General features: G+C 26.9%; 1 long non-coding RNA gene across 5 annotated transcripts in view; it reads right to left on the bottom strand.

Moving 5' to 3' along the window:
• LOC147817050 (uncharacterized) overlaps window positions 1-20,839 on the bottom strand; it is a 42,848-nt gene that overhangs the window by 3,540 nt on the left and 18,469 nt on the right. For 2 of the 5 annotated variants that reach the window (XR_015430068.1, XR_015430067.1), the window contains 3 exons: window positions 18,403-18,465; window positions 5,934-5,982; window positions 4,133-4,182 (listed from right to left, as the gene is read on the bottom strand). The exons of 2 other annotated variants lie outside the window; for them this stretch is intronic. This is a non-coding gene — a long non-coding RNA (uncharacterized LOC147817050). The remainder of the gene's footprint in view (window positions 1-4,132; window positions 4,183-5,933; window positions 5,983-18,402; window positions 18,466-20,839) is intronic. One more of the 5 variants, XR_015430069.1, reaches the window with a different exon arrangement.

The following is a 20,839-nucleotide window of genomic DNA, read 5'->3' as shown; positions in this document are numbered from 1 at the left end:
TTAAAATTTATAATTTTTTGAAACTATAGATTGATTACAGAGACCTTTGTTTCTTATCAGTGAAACAAAATCAAGGTTGTTGCTTTACTGATGTCTGGACATAAAAAAAGATCTATTTAGTAATAAGCTGTTAAACACCTGCCTTAGCTATTAATGATCTCTCATAGATAGTGAAAAAGGAGGATGGGTTAAATAAAGGGTTGATTAATATTGTTTCCTTCTGATATTGCCCAAATGTTATTTTATTATAATGCATAGATGTAGATTAAATTCATTATGAAGACTTATAAATTCGAAGTTATGTTTGGAAACAGAAAAAGTGTTCGAAAAAAGGTTGACCTCAAACTTCTTCATTTCTAAATTGCTATAATACATCAATAAAAGTATCCAATTTAATAAAATAATCAATGTGAAAATGCAGAAGAAAAAATAAAAACATCGAAGTGATAAAAGATAAATAAATAAAACAGCGTAATTTATATGAATGTTATAAGTTTGAAAAAAAATATTTATTTCAGATAAGATTCCTTCAGTAAATGTAATTTTTAGTGAAAAATGTTCGTTGAATCAGAAAATTGTTATATAATTATATAACATCTAGAAGTAAATAGGTCATGAGCTAAAGAAGCTTTAAATTATTTATATAATTGATATAAATGTTCAATATTAAATTTGCTCCAAAACACTCATTTCCTCCAAAACACACTCTAGTTCGTCTGAAATTATATTTAACATTATATTTTTTTAATTCGCAATTAATAAATATAGAAATTATCAATTTATGTTTTAAATTTTTGGCTATTATATATTAGCTGAAATCAAAGCTAATAACTCCTTTTTTTATGGATGATGTTATTTTTCCGTTGACATTCAGAATTGCAAGAAAATCTGCAGGATTTTTCTCATTATTGAAGCAAACAAACACTAAATTAAAACAAAACAAAAAAAAATATGAAGGAAAAGAATTTTAAAGTCATAAAATAAAAGTTTTATTTTAATTTAATTCTGTATGATATACGAGAAACAATAAACAAAGATAATAGCAACAATTAAACAAAAAAACTAAGAAAAATTAACATAAAATAATAAGACCAACTAAAATTAATAAAAAAATTCATATAAACTTTCACAAAACTAAAATGAAAAAAAATGAAATAAAAAATATATATAAAAGAAAGTAAATCATATTCTAACATTTAAGCAAAATTAATAGATCTATAAATAAATAAAAATAAATAAATAAATTAACTAACTAAATAAAATAAATAAATAAGCAAAATAAAGTAAATAAGAAAAAAAATTAATAAAAAGAAAAATAAATAAAAAAAATTAATTATGCTAATATTTTACTAAAATTAATTAATTTTAATAATACAAAACCTTATACAATACAAATTTAAGTAAAACTCCAATCTATAGATAAAAAAGTGTTAGTAATTAAATAAATAATAATAACCTAAATAATAAAATAAAGTTGTGTTATAGAAGCACAAAATTACTAGAAAACTCAACAGCGAATTGAAACAAAATTACTTTTAAGTTTACTAAAGCTAAGCGTAGAGTAATTAAAAGTATTTAAAGAAAGAAGTACACAAAATACTCTAGTTCAAAATATCATTCACAATTCAAAATAAAATTAAATTTTTTGAATTAAACAATAGCACACAAATCTAAAATCTAAGGCAAAATAATTTAATTTTGCAATCAAACAAGATTAACTGAAAATTTTAACAATATATTCAGACTACAACTAAAGTAATTCTTCAGTAAAGCATTACAAGTGCAGTAACATTTTGACAGAACTAATAATTGGTGACAAATATTAATTGTAGTAATATTCAATTAAACCTTATAAAAATGTATGTACATTTTTTTTCTTTTACAAACATAAGTTTAGAAAACTTTCAACCTATAAAGTAAGAGGAAACCAAATTCCGAAAGTTAAGCAATTCAATTCTACCTTTAAATGACATTAAAAAAAGTGTTTACAATTCGGAATACCAATGAAATTCTAAAGTAAAAATAATTTAAAAATCAGATTAAAATTTCTTTTGAAAAAATATAAATAACAAATTTTGAAACTTAAACAAAAATAGGATAACAATAGATGGAAATAATAATGGTTCTATTAATGTAAACTGCTTACAGTTAGCTGGAAAAAAGAGATATCACCCTAAATAATTTTTGTTTTAATGAATGCTTTAAATAAGCTAAATAATTAGTATATCTATTTCTAAAATATGTCATTAGGCACCAAAGTATGTTTTCTCTAAGTAAAAATATGACAGATTTGGCTTTTTAATTCTCAAAACACAAAGTAATGGGTAGTCTAAATTTGACACTGAAAAATAGTGGAAAGGATAAATTGTAAACACATAAAGCACAAATTATTTATTATATTATTTAATTGGCAAAATAAAATGAGGTTTAGTAAATTAAAGAAAAAAACGTGGAAAATATAATTATTAATAAGTAATAATTATTTTAAAAACGAGTGAAAAATATGTATAAGAAAAATTAGAATATATAATCATGTAAATCAAAAAAATATTTTTTTTATAGAAACAATACAGTTAATAAAGATAAATTAATATTAATGGAAACTTATATTAATGGAGACTAATATTAATGGAAACTAATTTTAAATGTTTTAACAGTAAACTTAACTTTAATACATAAATTAATGAAATAAAAAAAAAGAGTTGCTAATAAGTAGAATACAAAAACTTAAATATATTATTTAAATTCAAGTAAATTGAAATCTAAAAATTAAACAAGTAAATATACTAAATAACTAAAATGTAAAAGTAGATAAAGTAATACTATTATAAACTTATGTGAAGTGTACTAATACTTAAATTAAATTCATATATAAGTAATGTAAGAAAACACTTTTACATGCAAAAAAAAACATTAACATATTATTCATAAATCAAAAAATGCTGTAATTGCATAACATTAAAGAATGAAGGTATACGAGTATTACCATTCATTAAACAATATAGATCAAATTCTACAATTTACAATATATATATATATATACAAAATAAAATTAATTAAACAGTAAAAAGGAGAAAAGTATTAATATAAATTTATGCTTAAATTTTATAACAAAAAAAATGCAATTTACAAATAAAAACATTGATTGATAATAACCTATACTAAACTAAAAGTAATTAAATATAAAAAAAAACGATGTTAACAAATTAAAGTCTAATATAAAAAAAATATATATTATTTATACAGCTAAAGATAAAATCTGTAGACAGAATAATGTACGAAAAAATCAAAAATCAATATATGTTACAAAAGCAAAACACAGACTAAAGTGAAACTTTTGCATAAATAAAATTAAGAAAAAACTTGAAAAGGCATTAAACATAAAAAAAATTCTGTAAATAACTCAAAAAAGTGTATTAAAATAACTCGACAACAAATTAATTAACAGGTATTACAGTTTCGAAATAATATTAAAATACGAAAAGATATTATCTAAAGGCATGAAATATAAAAACAAAAAATATAACATGGGTTAAGTAAAAGAAAATCAGAATTTCGTAAATCTCATCAAAACATTTACTTGGAAGCTAAAATTAAATGAACACAAAAACTAATATTAATGTTTTATACTTAACATGTACTAATACTAAACTGAAACTCATAGAAAAATTAATGTAAATAAAACTTTAAAAATCATTAAAAAAAATTACTAAACAAAAAAAGTAAATTAAGAAAAAACTAGTACTATCGTAACCTAAAACTATTTTAAAAATTAAGGTAAGAAAAAACTTTTAAAAATCTTAAAATATAAAAAGGTGAAATAGTTATAATGTGGCAAAAGAACGTGTCATTCTGTAAATGAAAAAGAAGTTTTCCAGAAAGAACAAATGTCCCTATTTGTAAAACAAATTTTACATTACCGTGAAAAATAAGAACTTATGTAAGTTTTAAGAAGATTTTGAGTGATCACAAAAAATAAGGGGCTTCCAATAAAAAAAAGGGAGAGTTGAGACCAATATTAGAAATAGCATCAAAAGAGTTTTCCAAATACAAAAAAAAAACTTCTACACACATTAAATTTAATTATAAAATAAATACAAATCAAAAGATTTATTAAAAATTATTTATTTACCTGAACAGATCTTCTTAAACTTAAGAGCTCTTCTTCAAGGATGTAGATTTCTGTAAAAGAGAATTTTTATAAATAAAAAAATTATATTACTCTTACCTACAATACAATATCATCATACAAAATGGGATAAATATATAAGGTAAGGTAAGATAAATATGCAAAATAAAATTAGTTGAAGATAGGTTTTTTTTTTCAGGTATGTAACGAATATTCGGCCTTTTTGTGGAACATTCGGTTCGTCGAACATTTGGCCAAATATTAGGCCGAATAAAATTTGTTAAATTATTTATAAAAATTATTTTTCGACAAAGTTTTCTAGGGGGAAATTGTAAAAGATTTAATAAAAAAACAATCTGAAATAATATATTTTGCAATGCATAATTAGAAATAGTTTTTATACATATTTATTAAGTTCTAAAACTTGTTAATTTATGTTCTGAAAGACACATGAAACTTTAGTTTTTTGTTTTTAAATAGCTGTTAGTCAGTGTTTTCAATCTTTATTTCTAATTATTTTAAACATTCCTATTAAAAGTTCTTTTTTATACAATATCAAAAAAGTCGTGTGTAAATTTTGAAGAAAAAAAAGTAGTCACAAAAAAAAGTAGAAAAAAACATTAACACATTATTCATAAATCTAAAAATGTTTTTTCAAAAGCATAACATGTAAAAATGAAGGTATACGAGTATTACATTCATTAAACAATATAAATCAAATTCTATTATTTGCAAATAAAAAATTATGCATAAAAATTTAAACAGTAAAAAGGAGAAACGTATTAATATAAATTTATGCTTAAATTTTATAACAAAAAAATACAATTTACAAAACAAAATTGATTGAAAATAGCCTATACTTAACTAAAAGTAATTAAAAAAAAACTAGTTAACAATTCAAACTCTATAAGAATATATATTATATTTATAAAGCTAAAGATTAAAAAAACTACGTAGACAGAATAATGTACCAAAAAAATAAAAAATCAATACCAATGTTACAAAAGCAAAACAAACACTAAGTTAAGTGAAACTATTGCATAAATAAAATTAAAAAAGAACTTGAAGAGGCATTAAACACAAAATGAATTCTGTATAATCCAAAAAAATGTATTAAAATAACTCGACAATAAATTAATTAACAGACATTACAGTTTTGAAATAATATTAAAATACGAAAAGATAATATCTAAAGGCATGAAATATAAAAACAAAAAATATAATATGGATTAAGTAAAAGAAATTGAGAATTTCGTAAATTACATCAGAAAATAAAATTGGAAGCTAAAAATTGTAAGAACACAAAAACTGAAAAGTGCACTAATGATAAACTGATACTTATAGAAAAATTAATTTAAATAAAACTTTAAAAATCATTAAAAAACAAAAGAATTAAATTAAGAAAAAACTAGCCCTATCCGTAACCTAAGACTAATTTAAAAATTAATTTAAGAAAAAACATTTAAAAATCTTAAAATATAAAAAGGAGAAATAGTTTTAATATAGTAAAAGATAATGATATTCTGTAAATGAAAAACAAAATTTACCAAACAGAGAAAAATGAACAAATGTCCCTTTTTACAAGAAATTTTGACATTGCTGTTAAAAATAAGGACTCATGTAAGTTTAAAGAAGCATTGGAGTGATCACAGAAAATAAGGGGCTGCCGTTAAAAGTAAGGAGAGTTAAGACCAATATTAGAATAGCTATGAGAGAGTAACAAAAAAAAAGATCTTTTACACACATTAAATTTAATTATAAAACGAATACAAATCAAATGACATATCAAATTTTTTTTATTTACCTCAGCAGATCTTGTTAAACTTAGAGCTCTTCTCCAAGGATGCATAGTTCTGTAAAAAGAATTTTTATAAATAAAAATATTATATTACTCTTACCTACAAAACAATATCATCACACAAAATGGGATAAATAAATACGGTAAGGTAAATATGTAAAATAAATCAAATTCTTATAAATTCTGCTAATATAGACCTCCCTGCAAGTTCCAGATTATTTCCTTTACATGGCAAAATTTTCTCCCGATAGAACGAAATAAAATAAACATTTCATTTAGATATACTATTAGATATCTCATTAGATATGATTAGATTTTGTTATTTTACGACCGTTGTTGAACAGCCGACCCAATTTTGGGTTTATGACTACTAATGTTCAACTCTGTTCAATCCAGAAGACGAGGAAATTCCTAGATCAGTACCTCCAGAGGAGGTACTGATCTAGCATGGAGAACTTTTGTGGTATTGCTTTTATGATGTTTTGTTACTTTTATATATATGTGGTATTGCTTTTATGATGTTTGTTACTTTTATCTTTGCTGCACTGCTCTGCACTGCTATAATTACTTTAAGTTTTAGTTTCTCTTTCATAAGTTTTCACCTGCCCTTTTCTGCCCTTAAATAATTTAGCCAAAAATAAAAAAAAAAAAAGAAATAGCAAGTATAGCCCTACTTATTTTGTGATGGTGGTAACAGCCAATAAGAGTTGAGTATGCTTTGGGGGCTTGGTTAGAGGAGGTGAGAGAAAAGGGAAGGACACACATGGTTTTTGGAGAGCTGGGGTTAAGAGATAAAAATATGAGGATCCTCAACAGCTAAGTTATATTATAAAATTTTCTATCACCCCTTAATTATTTTTTTTATTTATTTTACTTGTTAGCAGTGCAGCTTTATAATGTATAATTTCATGTAAATTCATTTTTATGTACCTATTATTAATTAGTGTGAATGCCTTCCTGGAACAAAATTTGTAACTCTAAATATCTTAAATGATCTACTTTAATAAATAGTTTTAACACCTTGCAATTAGTGATCATTCTAATGATCTTGTTCTCTTACTTAAGAGCATATTATTTTTAATTGTTATTCATTTTTATTCTTATCTTAATGTGTGTGGTGATAAGAATTGATTCCTAGATTGCAACAGGCATTTGCCATTATAAAAGAAAATTTAGAGAAAGCTGCTGACAACCAGGTTGCTTCTACTGCCACAACTAGACATATCAAAGATATAAAATTAGGTGATTTGGTTTATCTTCATACACCTAAAATTAAGGTTCACACCTCGAAAAAACTCTCAAAATTAAACCATGGTCCTTATAGGGTGTCAAGGAAATGTTCCCCTGTCCTGTTTGAATTAACTTTAGTAGCTAACCCATTAAAAACTACTACATCTCATGTCAATCGTATAATAAAAATTCCAGAGAGAGAAATATTTCCATCGTCTTCCATATTTGAGGAAGAAAATTCTGTAATTAGTGATAACCTTAAAGGGTGTGAGGTTAGACACCCTGCTGCGGATAAAAAATTATATCCTGCCTTAATGAAGCCCATTAATGAGAAAGAATTACTAAGTTTTGGTTATTTTGTATCACAGCCCTGTAGGGCTCAATTAAATTGTGATGTACAAACAGATGTTCAAAGTGAAGAAAGTAATTCTTCATATGATTTCTTTCGTGATACATCTATTTCACCCGTTTCATTTTTAAATGATTCTTTATCGGAATCTGATTCGTCAGATGTGGTAGAACCGAGATATAATCTCAGACCTAGAGATCCTCAGGGATTTGTAAAAAAATAAAAGGGTGTAACTACTTTGTAATAATGTGTATGTAATGTGCTATTTTATACTATGTTTTTGTCATTGTATATATATATTATAATTCTTTATGTTGTGTATGTGTAAAGTGCTTATCATGATAATCAAGAAAGCTTCGTGACTAAATCTCTTTATGTTACTGAACTAAAAGCAATTTAATGTGAACTTTAAGGACGTTTAAGTGGAACTCTTTCAGAATTAGTCTGGTTGGGAGGCTGAGTGGATCAGTCCTATGGAAGTGATTGCTGAGTTGTTGCCTGTGAGTGGATCTGTCTCAAAGTGGAAGTGTTTGCTGAATCCTCGTCAGAAAATCATGCCGGCCACTCTAACTTCTGAACTCTTCAATGGCGTGTGAAAGATAGGTACTCCTGAGGCATCATAAGGCCACAAATATCTCTTGATTGTTTCGCTTTTCATTGGTAAATGCTCAGCTGCGTGGTAGCCATTGTCTTAAAAAAAAAATAATATTTCATGATACCTATATGCATCATTGATCCCTGCTGCAACCTCATCCATAAAACACAACACCTTCATGTTAATTTGCTGAATTGAACTTTCAAACAGACACACTGCTCATCCTGATCACTCAGTTCTCCCACCTCACTTCTCTTCAACATCAGACTCCACAGTTTGTGTTGTAACGGTAACCATCCTTATGCAAGAATAACTAATCAGTGACTTCTTCCAAAAGATCCTACTAGTCAGTGACCTTTTTCAAGAAAAAAATTTAATTTATTAAATTTTTTTTCCCCAGGGGGAAAGATATATGTGGTATTGCTTTTATGATGTTTTGTTACTTTTATATATATGTGGTATTGCTTTTATGATGTTTGTTACTTTTATCTTTGCTGCACTGCTCTGCACTGCTATAATTACTTTAAGTTTTAGTTTCTCTTTCATAAGTTTTCACCTGCCCTTTTCTGCCCTTAAATAATTTAGCCAAAAATAAAAAAAAAAAAAGAAATAGCAAGTATAGCCCTACTTATTTTGTGATGGTGGTAACAGCCAATAAGAGTTGAGTATGCTTTGGGGGCTTGGTTAGAGGAGGTGAGAGAAAAGGGAAGGACACACATGGTTTTTGGAGAGCTGGGGTTAAGAGATAAAAATATGAGGATCCTCAACAGCTAAGTTATATTATAAAATTTTCTATCACCCCTTAATTATTTTTTTTATTTATTTTACTTGTTAGCAGTGCAGCTTTATAATGTATAATTTCATGTAAATTCATTTTTATGTACCTATTATTAATTAGTGTGAATGCCTTCCTGGAACAAAATTTGTAACTCTAAATATCTTAAATGATCTACTTTAATAAATAGTTTTAACACCTTGCAATTAGTGATCATTCTAATGATCTTGTTCTCTTACTTAAGAGCATATTATTTTTAATTGTTATTCATTTTTATTCTTATCTTAATGTGTGTGGTGATGAACTGAACATCACCATACTTTGTGACTCGACAGATTTAACGTGCACCGGTCACCATATAATTCATGGGGAGTGTTCGGCAGACGGGGATCGAACCCACTCTCTCTTAGACATGGGCCCGGTGCCCTACTAACCAGGCTATCCCAGTCTCGATATCATTTGATTGCATTATCTCATTAGATATCACTTGGCCTTAAATAAAAATAATTACTAAATATGGTTTTCTCAACTATAGGTAAACATAAACAAATAATTAAAATTCATGTTTATATTATCTACAGCCTAGAAACATAGATGTAGAGACTATAAATTAACTGAAATATTCCTTAAAAACTCTATAAGCTTTCTGCATTATTCACTTTCCTCATCATATATTCCTAAAATACATTATTTTGATTAATTGCGATGCTTTTTATTCAAAGTTAAATCATGCATAATATTTCATTATAACTACGAATATAATTATGATTCACACTATACAACATCTATATGAAATAAAGCCAAAATTATTGAAACTCATAATTGGTTTTTCTAAAAATAGGACACAATAATACTTTAGGATCAATAATACGAGCTATATTACAACTATTCAGTTCCTATTGCAGGTAAACAGTTGTAAATTCTTTTATGTCTCAATTAAGGCAGATTTTTTGACTTAAATAAAATCAAAGTGGTTGCCAATAATTGTCCGATCTCAGTTTGCGATTTTTTTTAACTTTTAATAATTGCAGTTAATGCTTCTATGCGCCAAAAAAAAGAGAGAAAAAAAAAAGATATCCTGAATAATTTTTGTTCTAATGATCCGATTTTTACGAGCTAAGTGTCAATCTTAAAGGTTCCAGAGAAGGATTTCAAACATGTTAATTAACTAGTTCTGGCTATTTTATTTTATAACAGTCGTTGAACAGCCGGCCAAATTGTTAGGTTTACGACTACTAATGTTCAACTCCGTAGCCTTGTCATTTTGTATAAAATCTTGAAGACAAGGGAACTACTAGATCAGAAATTTTGACTTCGTGAAGGACTTTTTGATGATACTAACCCACATTTGCGTTTCATGGAGAGGAGAAAAACGAGAACCTCCCATGGTTAGCCTGACTGCCAAAGGACTCTAACATAAAGTGACCACATTTTCATTGAGACAAAGCGGGACAAATGGGATGAAATGAGAATTACAATTTAGTTATAGTATACATTTTATTGTATACATTCATATACTTATACAAAAATGTATTTATTATTAATTATTGGTAACTATAGAAATATTTGTAAAAAATAATAATTTGAACATCATGATTTTTAATCAAATTAAATTTTTTATTTAAAAAAAAGTATGATTTTCTTTCACGGTCATATTTTTGATCTGAGTGAATACTTAGCAATAGATTCGGATCATTTATTAAAATGTCGTGAAATATTTCACATGAATCGGTCAAATTATATTTTACACTTAAAATAGATTTTTAAAGTTTTAATGTTCAACTGCGTTGTTTCAGTTGTCCATATTTTACTGATACTAGAAAAAACATGTTCTGTTGCTACATTTGTTCCTGGAAGGGAGAGCGCGAATTCGACAATTTTCAAAATATTTTGATAAGGAATATTATTCTGTTTAAAATGAAGGAATAACTCGGTCCATTTTTTTGTCTGTTTCCCCATTTGCAGATAACCAACATTTAATTTTTTGTAACATTTCATTTGTTCAAATTTTTCTTTTTTAAAATAGTACTTACTGAATCAAAAATTATTTGAAGTTTCACTCGGCAATGAAACAAAATCTAATATTCTATATTTAATTCCTGTTTCTGGATCAAAAAATCTAACAATTGTGGGAAATAATTTTAAATCTTCGTGGTTGGAAGCATCAGAATTCATGGATATAAATGCGCATTTTTCAAATTCTTTCTGCAATTATGAAAACGAATATGGTGAAAAAATATTACAAATAATTGCTTCGGTTTTTGTCCCTGCACATGCATATTTTTTGTCGTATAATGTTTTGATCATTTGCGACGTCGAATTCATTGATCTGAAATTTTGATTTCGAGATCAAGGTTTATGGTGTGGAAAGCAAATAGCCCTTCCGCTAGTGCTAGCTGTTTTTCCGTGTTGCCAAAGCTAGCAGTGCGAAAAAACTGTTCCATTTCAGACGAGGAAGCGGCATTATTCAAAAATCTTTTGTGCCTCTTTGTCGCTAGATGTTTAGTAATATCGTTTTTTCCACCATTTGAGACCAAAAATTCAGCATTGCATTTATCACACCGTACCATATAGTCTATTTTGGTTTTTTTAATAAATTGAAATTCTCTGCTTAGCTCTTCATTAAATTTGCATTCTCTTTTTTTACTCATCTTTTATTCTGTGGGTAAATACTAGAAATGAATAAAAAATTTACTACAAAGGCTAAAAAAGAGTATTAAATTTTGCCTTATTGACCGTTACGTTGTGGCGACTATTGCTCTACCACTATCTTCGTCAATCAAATAATGAGTCAAACCGCACGTCAAATTGAAAACAACAAACTGCACTGTCTGCACTTATCTGAATTAAGCCGAGACGTAACGACAATGATCGAACACCACCGAGTAAATCAAACTCGGTACATTGCCTAATTTAGTTTACTCTGCATGCATTTTACATTTCTTTATATTCACCATAATACTTAATAAATAATAGGTAATATATTTTTACAGTACATTTAAAATAAGAAATGCAAATATTTTCTAAAAAGCGGGACATTTTTAAAAATCGGCGGGACGCGGGACAGTCCACTAAAAAGCGGGACAGTCCACTAAAAAGCGGGACTGTCCCGCCAAAATCGGGACGTGTGGTCACTTTACTCTAACATATAATCCGTCTACCACTGAGGATATTTCACGTCAGCACAGTGGTTGGTGCAAGCCGGATGTGAATTCGTAGCTACCAGATATCGTGGGATTCGAACCCGGTTCACCGCAATGAAAGGCGAACGCTCTATCCTTTCAGCCATCGTGGCTTTAGTTGTTATTATTAATTACTTTACAAAATCAGGCACAAAAACGTATTTTCTCTGAATTAACGCATCTATGATTTTTTTCATAGTTTGATTCGTGAGCCCGATGGCTCAGGGGATAGAGCGTTCGCCTTCAAATAAGGAGAACCGGGTTCGATCCCGGCGACGGCTGGTCGATATCCGGCTAGCACTGACCACTGTGCTGACTTGAAATATCCTCGGTGGTAGACGGATCATGGGCTAGAGTCCCCTTGCCGTCAGGCTAACCGTCGGAGGTTCTCGTGGTCTTCCTCTCCGTGTAAAGCAAATGAGGGTTAGCTCCTAGAAAAAGTTCTCCACGATGGCATATTTCTCCCTATACTTAATCCAGGAGTTTCCTCGTCTTCTGGATTGGGTTCACTATTACGAGGATACGGATTTGAACATTAGTAGTAGTAAACAAAAAAATTGGGTCGGCTGTTCAACAACCGTAATGAAATAAAATATTTTAATTCGTGACCCGCAATATAGGGGTGTAGACAAAATTTCAAAAAATTGGGGAGCTAGGAAGCTACATTTAGTGTAGTCCTAAAATAAGGGAAAGCAATTAGGAGGAGTAATTTAATAACCATAAACTAACTGTCTGATAGACAAGATAGAATTACTTAGTATTTCTCGGTTGCTGAACAAGGAAGTTGAGATAATAAAAAAAAGAAACCTTATTATTTAATTGTATTGTGTTCGCTGAGATCGAGAACACTTTTTTCAGTAGTTAATACAAAAATATCTCGAAGTTTCTAGGCAACAGACAATTTTTGGGCTTATTTCTGTCTAAAAGACAAAGACTGCTTTCCTTTTAAAAAAATTTAATCGATACATAAATTTTTTATAATTTTACAAGATTTGAACACCTGAACTTTTAATGTGGCAAGTTGTATATTATGAGTATATATTATAAGTTGTTTTCAACTTTTTTAAAGTTTTCGTTGTACCAAATTTGCATTAGTTCTTTATACATAATTGTAAGGAAAATCATTAAGAAGATTCCGTAAAAATGTAGAGCATCTGGAAGAGATTATAATGCACATTTTTAAGATTTTACACAATTCACGATATTTCTTTTTTCTATTATTGAAAAAATTAGCTCATTATTCATGGCATTTCAAAAGTATTGAAATATGAATGTTTAAGAATATTGTATGATTCACTTTTTTTAAATCGTTTTATTTTGCCAAATATGTGAGCTACGTGTCTTTTTTTTGCGGTAAAGACAATTTGCAAAGAGCATACTAATATTTCTATACATTCTAAAACGAATTTTCGTAAATTTTCCATAACATTTTGCAGAGCATGTTCTTTAATTACGATCTGCTGTATTTATCATAGAATATTGCTTCTTTGCTTAGTTCTTTTTATTATGTGAACTTACATTATGATTCTTACATACATATATCTAATATGATAGTTTCTTTTAAAAGTTGAGTTCGTAAGGTATTTAAGAAAGTGAATCGTGGCAGCAAATGAATTTTATTACGTTTATATTCTCCACAACATTCAATTATAAATTTCAATAATTCCAAATATCTGAATATAAAATTTTGAAACTTTAATTTAAAATAAAAGATAACTTAAGATAACGTAAAAGATTACTTGAAATTCAAATAACTTCTTAATTTTAATATAGATGCAATTTTTTTAATGTTTTATGGAGCGCATCTGTTAAAATAATACAAATGTTTGTCTTAGTCAGCATAAAATTCTTATCAAAATAACGATTGAGATTCGAATGTAGTATACTAAAAGTATAAACTTCATTGGCCTTAAAAATATGAAAATGGTAATAAAAGTGGACATGTTTGGAGCACTCAGAAATAGAAGCCCATTCTAAAGAATCGCCATACGTGAATGAAAAAAACCAAAGCGATTCTAAACAGAAAACGTGAAGTTGCCAGCAAAATATGAAAAGGAAAAAAAAAAAAAGGAAAAATCACAGTACCCGAGAGTGACATAGACAACAAAAAATTGAATAAAGACAAAAAAAAAAAAAATAAATAATAATAATAGAAAAACCGCAGTGGCCGAGAGAGGTATAACAAGGCAAAATGCATTTTGACGTGTGGAGAAATGTTGAGAAACTACAAGGGAAATTAAGCATTCGTATAAATAAAATAAGATTTATGAGTATCAAAATGCGCTGATGTGACACGGGTGGTTAAAAATGTTGGCATTGTCGAAATTCAATGTATCCCCAATATTGAAAACATGTGCGGCAAAAAGGTGATTTATTGCATTTTTGATAGCTGTTTTATCTACTGTTTTCATTTATTTAAATTTTCAAAGCGCGTCTGGTTGAGCAAGAGTTGCACTGGAATTCTCTGTTTTACTCTCGGCTAACACGGTGTTTCTCATTTTGTATTTTACTTTTATTTTCCATTGGTAAAAAAAAAAGGAAAAAAAAAAAAGAAGAAAAAAAACACTTTTTGTTTTAAAACAGTTTCGTTTTCCTCATTCACGTCTGGCAAGTCTTGAAAATGGGTGCCTTAATTTTAACGAGCTAAACATTTGCTTCAAACACTGCCCAACACAGAACTGGCTAAACGTGAAAGACGTGGTTTGAATTTTGGCTCTCTGAAAACATGTCGACTTTTACTTACATCTTCATGTTTTTGGAATATAACTGAAATTTTTCATTTGTTCACTTCAGAGTCTTGGCCTTATTCACTTAGTAACAAAGTATATTAAATGAAAATAAGTTTTCGCGATATTAAAATAAGTTTTACGTAAGATAATCGTTTTCGCTCTTAATTTGAAAAAAATAATGACTTATAATTCATCGCAACTTTCGAAAAAAAAATAAAATAGTGCAATTTACTTATTTTTTTAATTGTATTTATTCATTTATTATTATTTCTTAGTGCTAATCGGAAAAAACATTTCTTAGGAATTTAAACAATTCCGTTTACAGTTGAAATTTTAAAAGTCGAATGAGACAATGTAATAACTCTTCCCATGAATCAAAGTTAAATAACCACAACGTCAATTACTTCGATCAACTTAAAAAAGAAAAGTTTAAAAATATATTTTTTACTAATCAATCTAAAAACTATTCTAGATACATATTAGGGTATATTTAAGGGCATATTTCGATAGAGTTTTATTATACACCTATTATTATATTTTATTTTACTTAAAATTGCTCAAGTTATATGATTAAATGCATGAATAGTATGATGGTTTTCACTGCTTACCCTCATTTTTCCTGCCGTCTTAACAAAATAAAGAAATAATTTTAATACATTAAATTGTTTCTATTTGTTTCAAGCAATAAGTTAATTAGCCCAAACTGATGCCAATTTTAGGGATAATAAAATCAGTCACAGTTCAATTGAACATTAATGAAACATTAACATTATTGTCTCCTTTACTGCGAAATAAGAACTAATTTTTTTCATAATTTATGAAAAAAAGTATATTGAAACAATTTTCTGGACATACTAAATACAGCTATAAAATAATTTGAAATCCTAAAACGTATTAATATAACTTATTTAAGTATAAAGAAAAACTTAAAGTTATAAAAAAAGAACAATTTTTTTGAGATGATTCTAAAATTAGCATGGGGTTGGAATTCTTTTTTTTTTTTACAATTTTTTATTTTTAGTATTTGTTGTTAAACAAAATCAAGCCTACCGAGCATCATTTTCCTACTATAACAATACTTTATGAATTATTCTAAAATTGAGAATTGTTTAGTTAAAAGTTGATTAAAAGCTTCTTTTAACAAATTTCTTCCTCGTTATTTTTTTAAAAAGGCAACCTTCTTAAAGTTAACGGGCAATAGTAAGTCTGAATTTCAAAAAAAAAAGAAAAAAAAATTGTAGCTCCGTAATTTTTTATCCATTTAAAAAACAAAGTATACACACTTTGAGTTGCGCATACATGCATTTACTTTTTATTACTTAAATAGGAAACAATATAAAAAAAAAACAATAATTTAAATTCCTTTTTCGAAAATATAGCCTGCTGATTTAGATCGAGTAATAGATTGAGTAATTTTAAAGCAGCAGAATCTTTATAATTTTTTAATAGGGTTTAATTTTCAACTAACTGGCAATAATTCCAAGCTTTCTTTTATTAAAAACTTGACAATAATTTTTAAAAAAGTTTCGTGGCTTTACTCTCGATGTTACGCATATGCAGGTGAGTTCCATCAAAAAGCTCTCCACAAAGACAAAATTTCTCCCGATCCAGGAGTTCCCTTATCTTCTGGATTGGTTTTAAAATTTCAAGGCTACGGAGTTGTGCGTTAGTAGTCGTAAGCCTAAAAATCGGGTCGGCTGTTCACCAACGGTTATAATATAAAATAATTTAAAAACGAACGAGGGTTAAAGAAAAAGCTAAAACAATATATTAGTACATTATTGAATATATAACATACGGAGTAGTGTAGACATGGATGAGATTGGCGCCAAAGGGCAAAAAAGCTGAATTTCCAAGTGAGTAAATTTTACGTTGTCGATAGAAAAACAGGCACCTTTATAGTAACTAATTCAAGAAAAAAACTTACTTTTTACAAGAATCGCGATAATTGATTTTAAAATCGAGTGAATATGAATCGCGATAATGGATTTTAAAATCACGTGAATATGAATGAGAAAATACATTCTGCGTTATAGAATTTTTAAATCGCGTAAATACAAATTACGATTCATAATTTTTAGATCGCGTGAATGCGAATCCTATAACGCCTTACTTTAAAATCATGTATAAATACGAAAATCGTTGTGTGATATTATAGCCGCATGAACAAATCACGACATAGGTTTTTAAAAACGCGTAAATACAAATCGTGATATTAGATTTTTAAATCTCGTAAATAAGAATCGCAATGTACAATATACAAATCGCGCGAATAACAATCCCAAGGCGCAACTTTTGAATCACGTAATTACGAAAAGTTATGTTTGATATTAAAATTGCGTGAATGAGAATCGAAATGATAGCAGATTCCGGGACTTCTAAAAGGTTTGTTTGACGCAGGGAAGTCTGAATTACGAAAATACGAGCTATGTGGCAGGGCAGAAGTGAGGAAAATCTTATCTTCGGCGCGTAAAAGCGGAGAAAATAGCTAAAATAAGTAAAAATGCGAAAGGTTGGCTGCTATATAGTTTGAATTTTCTGTTTATCTTTGAAAATCAGAAATAAATATAATTATTTTATTTCTATGGCTGAATTCTCTGAAAAAGCGGAATATTTATTTTTTTAAAAAAAGTTTAACTTTTGGATAATCAGAGTTTTTGATAAAAAGGCTGAAATTCGAGAGACGAAGGTGAAAAAAGCGGAAATCAGCTAAAAAGCGGAAAAATCTCACCCCTGTGTAGAGAATAACACTTTGAAAATTAAGAATATAATTAAATAGTTAGTAAAATAGTTAGCTGCAAAAACACACACGGTCAGGTAATTAAGAGATTATGTTTCATAATTTTTTTTAAAGAAATTGCTTAAAATTAGTGAATCAGAGTACTTATCGCTAGTACTTGGAAATCCGATTATAAGAACGGAAGTCATTAAGGGAGATATCTATTTTTTCGTACTTAAACACTGCCTATGAATCATAAATATAACATATTCCTTGATAAAAATTTGCACAGCAAGAGTTACTTTTAGTTTATGAATACACTAATGATATACCACACTAATACTTTCTTTACATTCAATTAATATTTTCGAAAAATATAATTTATAGTCTTTCGTTGATTAATATTTTCACGAATGCTAATTACTGTTCTTAAATCTCCGTCTAGAGAATTTTTATTACCTAAGAGTCCCATAGCCAGAAAAAAAATATACATGATAATATATTACCGTAATTCGAAAACAGGGAAGGGAAGGCCGAAAGGATCAATTTATTTTTATTTCAAAAAAGCAATGCTTTTTTTTATTATATTTAGTACTAACTTGTACAAAATACTTTTTTTAAATAGCATGCGTACAAAAAACATGCTTATTTTAATCTAATTTCTTTTATACATAATATTAATAGTTTGATTTTGTTTTTAAAGTGTTAAGTGGAAACTGAAATAATTTGAAAAGTATTTTTTCTTAATATTTTGTTTGAAAATTATTAAACTGGATAATAAAATTTCTTTCTAATAAAGTGATTAGAATTTCATAAATAACCTAGGAAATATTAAAACATTTTATTCAATTTAAAGAAATTTTAAGATGGTTAAAGCATGAAAATAAAATTCTTACCAGAAAAGTTGTGTAGTACACAAATTCTTCTCTTTCATAGAGCTATAGAGGCTGCAGTTAATCCTGTAAAATACAAAAAAAAAAAAAAAAAAGAATATTCAAAATTTCAAATATCACATTAAAATAAAAATTAATCAGGGCACTGTTAAAAACAACTTATTGAATATGTCACATGTGGCTAACTGTAAAACTACTACTTTTGTAGCAACTACTTTTGTAGTAACTACATAGTAACTACTTTTGTAGCAACCACATAGCTAAGCTACAACAGCTCCACCATATACAAGGCAGTAGATGCTCAGACATCGAACTGAATGGACCTTACACTTATTTCTCCTTTTCTTAATTAACTAAATTTATGTTTGTTTGGCCGTGTGCTATATGTGTATACTAATAAAAATATTTGGCACTAAGCTTTTTCCCTTATTTTAAACCCCCCGAGATCTAGCTAGGGCCACACTTTTAAGTTTACTAAAGCTAAGCGTAAAGTTATTAAAAGTATTTAAAGAAAAAAGTACACAAAATACTCTAGCTCAAAATATCATTTACAATTCAAAATAAAATTACATTTTTTGAATTAAACAATAGCATACAAATCTAAAATCTTCAGGCAAAATAATTTAATTTTGCAATCAAACAAGATTAACTGAAAATTCTAACAATATATTCAGACTACAACTAAAGTAATTCTTCAGTAAGACATTACAAGGGTAGTAACATTTTGACAGAACTAATAATTGGTGACAAATATTAATTGTAGTAATATTCAATTAAACCTTATAAAAATGTATGTACATTTTTTTTCTTCTACAAACATAAGTTTAGAAAACTTTCAACCTATAAAGTAAGAGGAAACCAAATTCTGAAAGTTAAACAATTCAATTCTACCTTTAAATGGCATTAAATAAAACTGTTTACAATTCGGAATACCAATGAAATTCTAAAGTAAAAATAATTTAAAAATCAGATTAAAATTTTTTTTTGAAAAAATATAAATAAAAAATTTTGAAACTTAAACAAAAATAGGATAACAATAGATGGAAATAATAATGTTTCTATTAATGTAAACAGCTTACAGTGAGCTGGAAAAAAGAGATATCACCCTAAATAATTTTTGTTTTAATGAATGCTTTAAATAAGCTAAATAATTAGTATATCTATTTCTAAAATATGTCATTAGACACCAAAGTGTGTTTTCTCTAAGTAAAAATATGACAGATTTGGATTTTTAATTCTCAAAACACAAAGTAATGGGTAGTCTAAATTTGACACTGAAAAATAGTGGAAAGGATAAATTGTAAACACATAAAGCACAAATTATTTATTATATTATTTAATTGGCAAAATAAAATGAGATTTAGTAAATTAAAGAAAAAAACGTAGAAAAAATAATTATTAATAAGTAATAATTATTTTAAAAACGAGTGAAAAATATGCCAAAAAAATTTAAATATATAATCTTGTAAATCAAGAAATAAAATTTTATAGAAACTAAACAGTTTATAAAGATAAATTAATATTAATGGAAACTTATATTAATGGAGACTAATATTAATGTACACTAATATTAATGGAAACTAATATTAAATGTTTTAACAGTAAACTAAATTTAATACATAATTTTATGAAATAAAAAAAAGAGTTGCTAATACGTAGAATACAGAAACTTAAATATATTATTTAAATTCAAGTAAATCGAACTCCGAAAATTAAACAAGTAAACATACTAAAAAAATAAAATGTAAATAAAGTAATACTATAAAGTAATAATATAAACTTATGTGAAGTGTACTAATACTTAAATTAAATTCATATATAAGTAATGTAAGAAAAAACTTTTACATGCAAAAAAAACATTAACATATTATTCATAAATCAAAAAAATGCTGTAAATGCATAACATACAAAAATGAAGGTATACGAGTATTACCATTCATTAAACAATGTAGATCAAATTCTACAATTTACAATATATATATATATATATATATACAAAATAAAATTAATTAAACAGTAAAAAGGAGAAAAGTATTAATATAAATTTATGCTTAAACTTTATAAAAAAAATGCAATTTACAAATAAAAACATTGATTGATAATAACTTATACTAAAATAAAAGTAATTAATTATAAAAAAAACGAAGTTAACAAATTAAAGTCTAATATAAAAATATATATTATCAGGGTGACCACTCAAATCAGGTTTCAAATTTCCCTGATTTTTCAAGGTTTTCCAGTAAAAATCTTAACATTTCCAGGTCAGCGCGTTTTTCTTTTACCTCATAAAGTAAAGGTGGATGGAAAAGAGCATATATTATGAAGTATTTTATTTTTAATGAATCATCTTGAAAAGATGTGGAGAAAATAATATAGTTAGCCAGTAGAATACTTTGCTTTTAATGAATAAAAAAATGTTTTAAAGTTTTGAGTAGTTTAA

The sequence above is a fragment of the Parasteatoda tepidariorum genome, chromosome 1 (genome assembly GCF_982258835.1).
Source record: "Parasteatoda tepidariorum strain Cologne lab strain chromosome 1, Ptep-v5.0, whole genome shotgun sequence".
NCBI classification, from domain to species: Eukaryota; Metazoa; Arthropoda; class Arachnida; order Araneae; family Theridiidae; genus Parasteatoda; species Parasteatoda tepidariorum.
The sequence above is the reverse complement of the archived record's forward strand: the minus strand, read 5'-3'. Positions and strand labels throughout refer to the sequence as shown.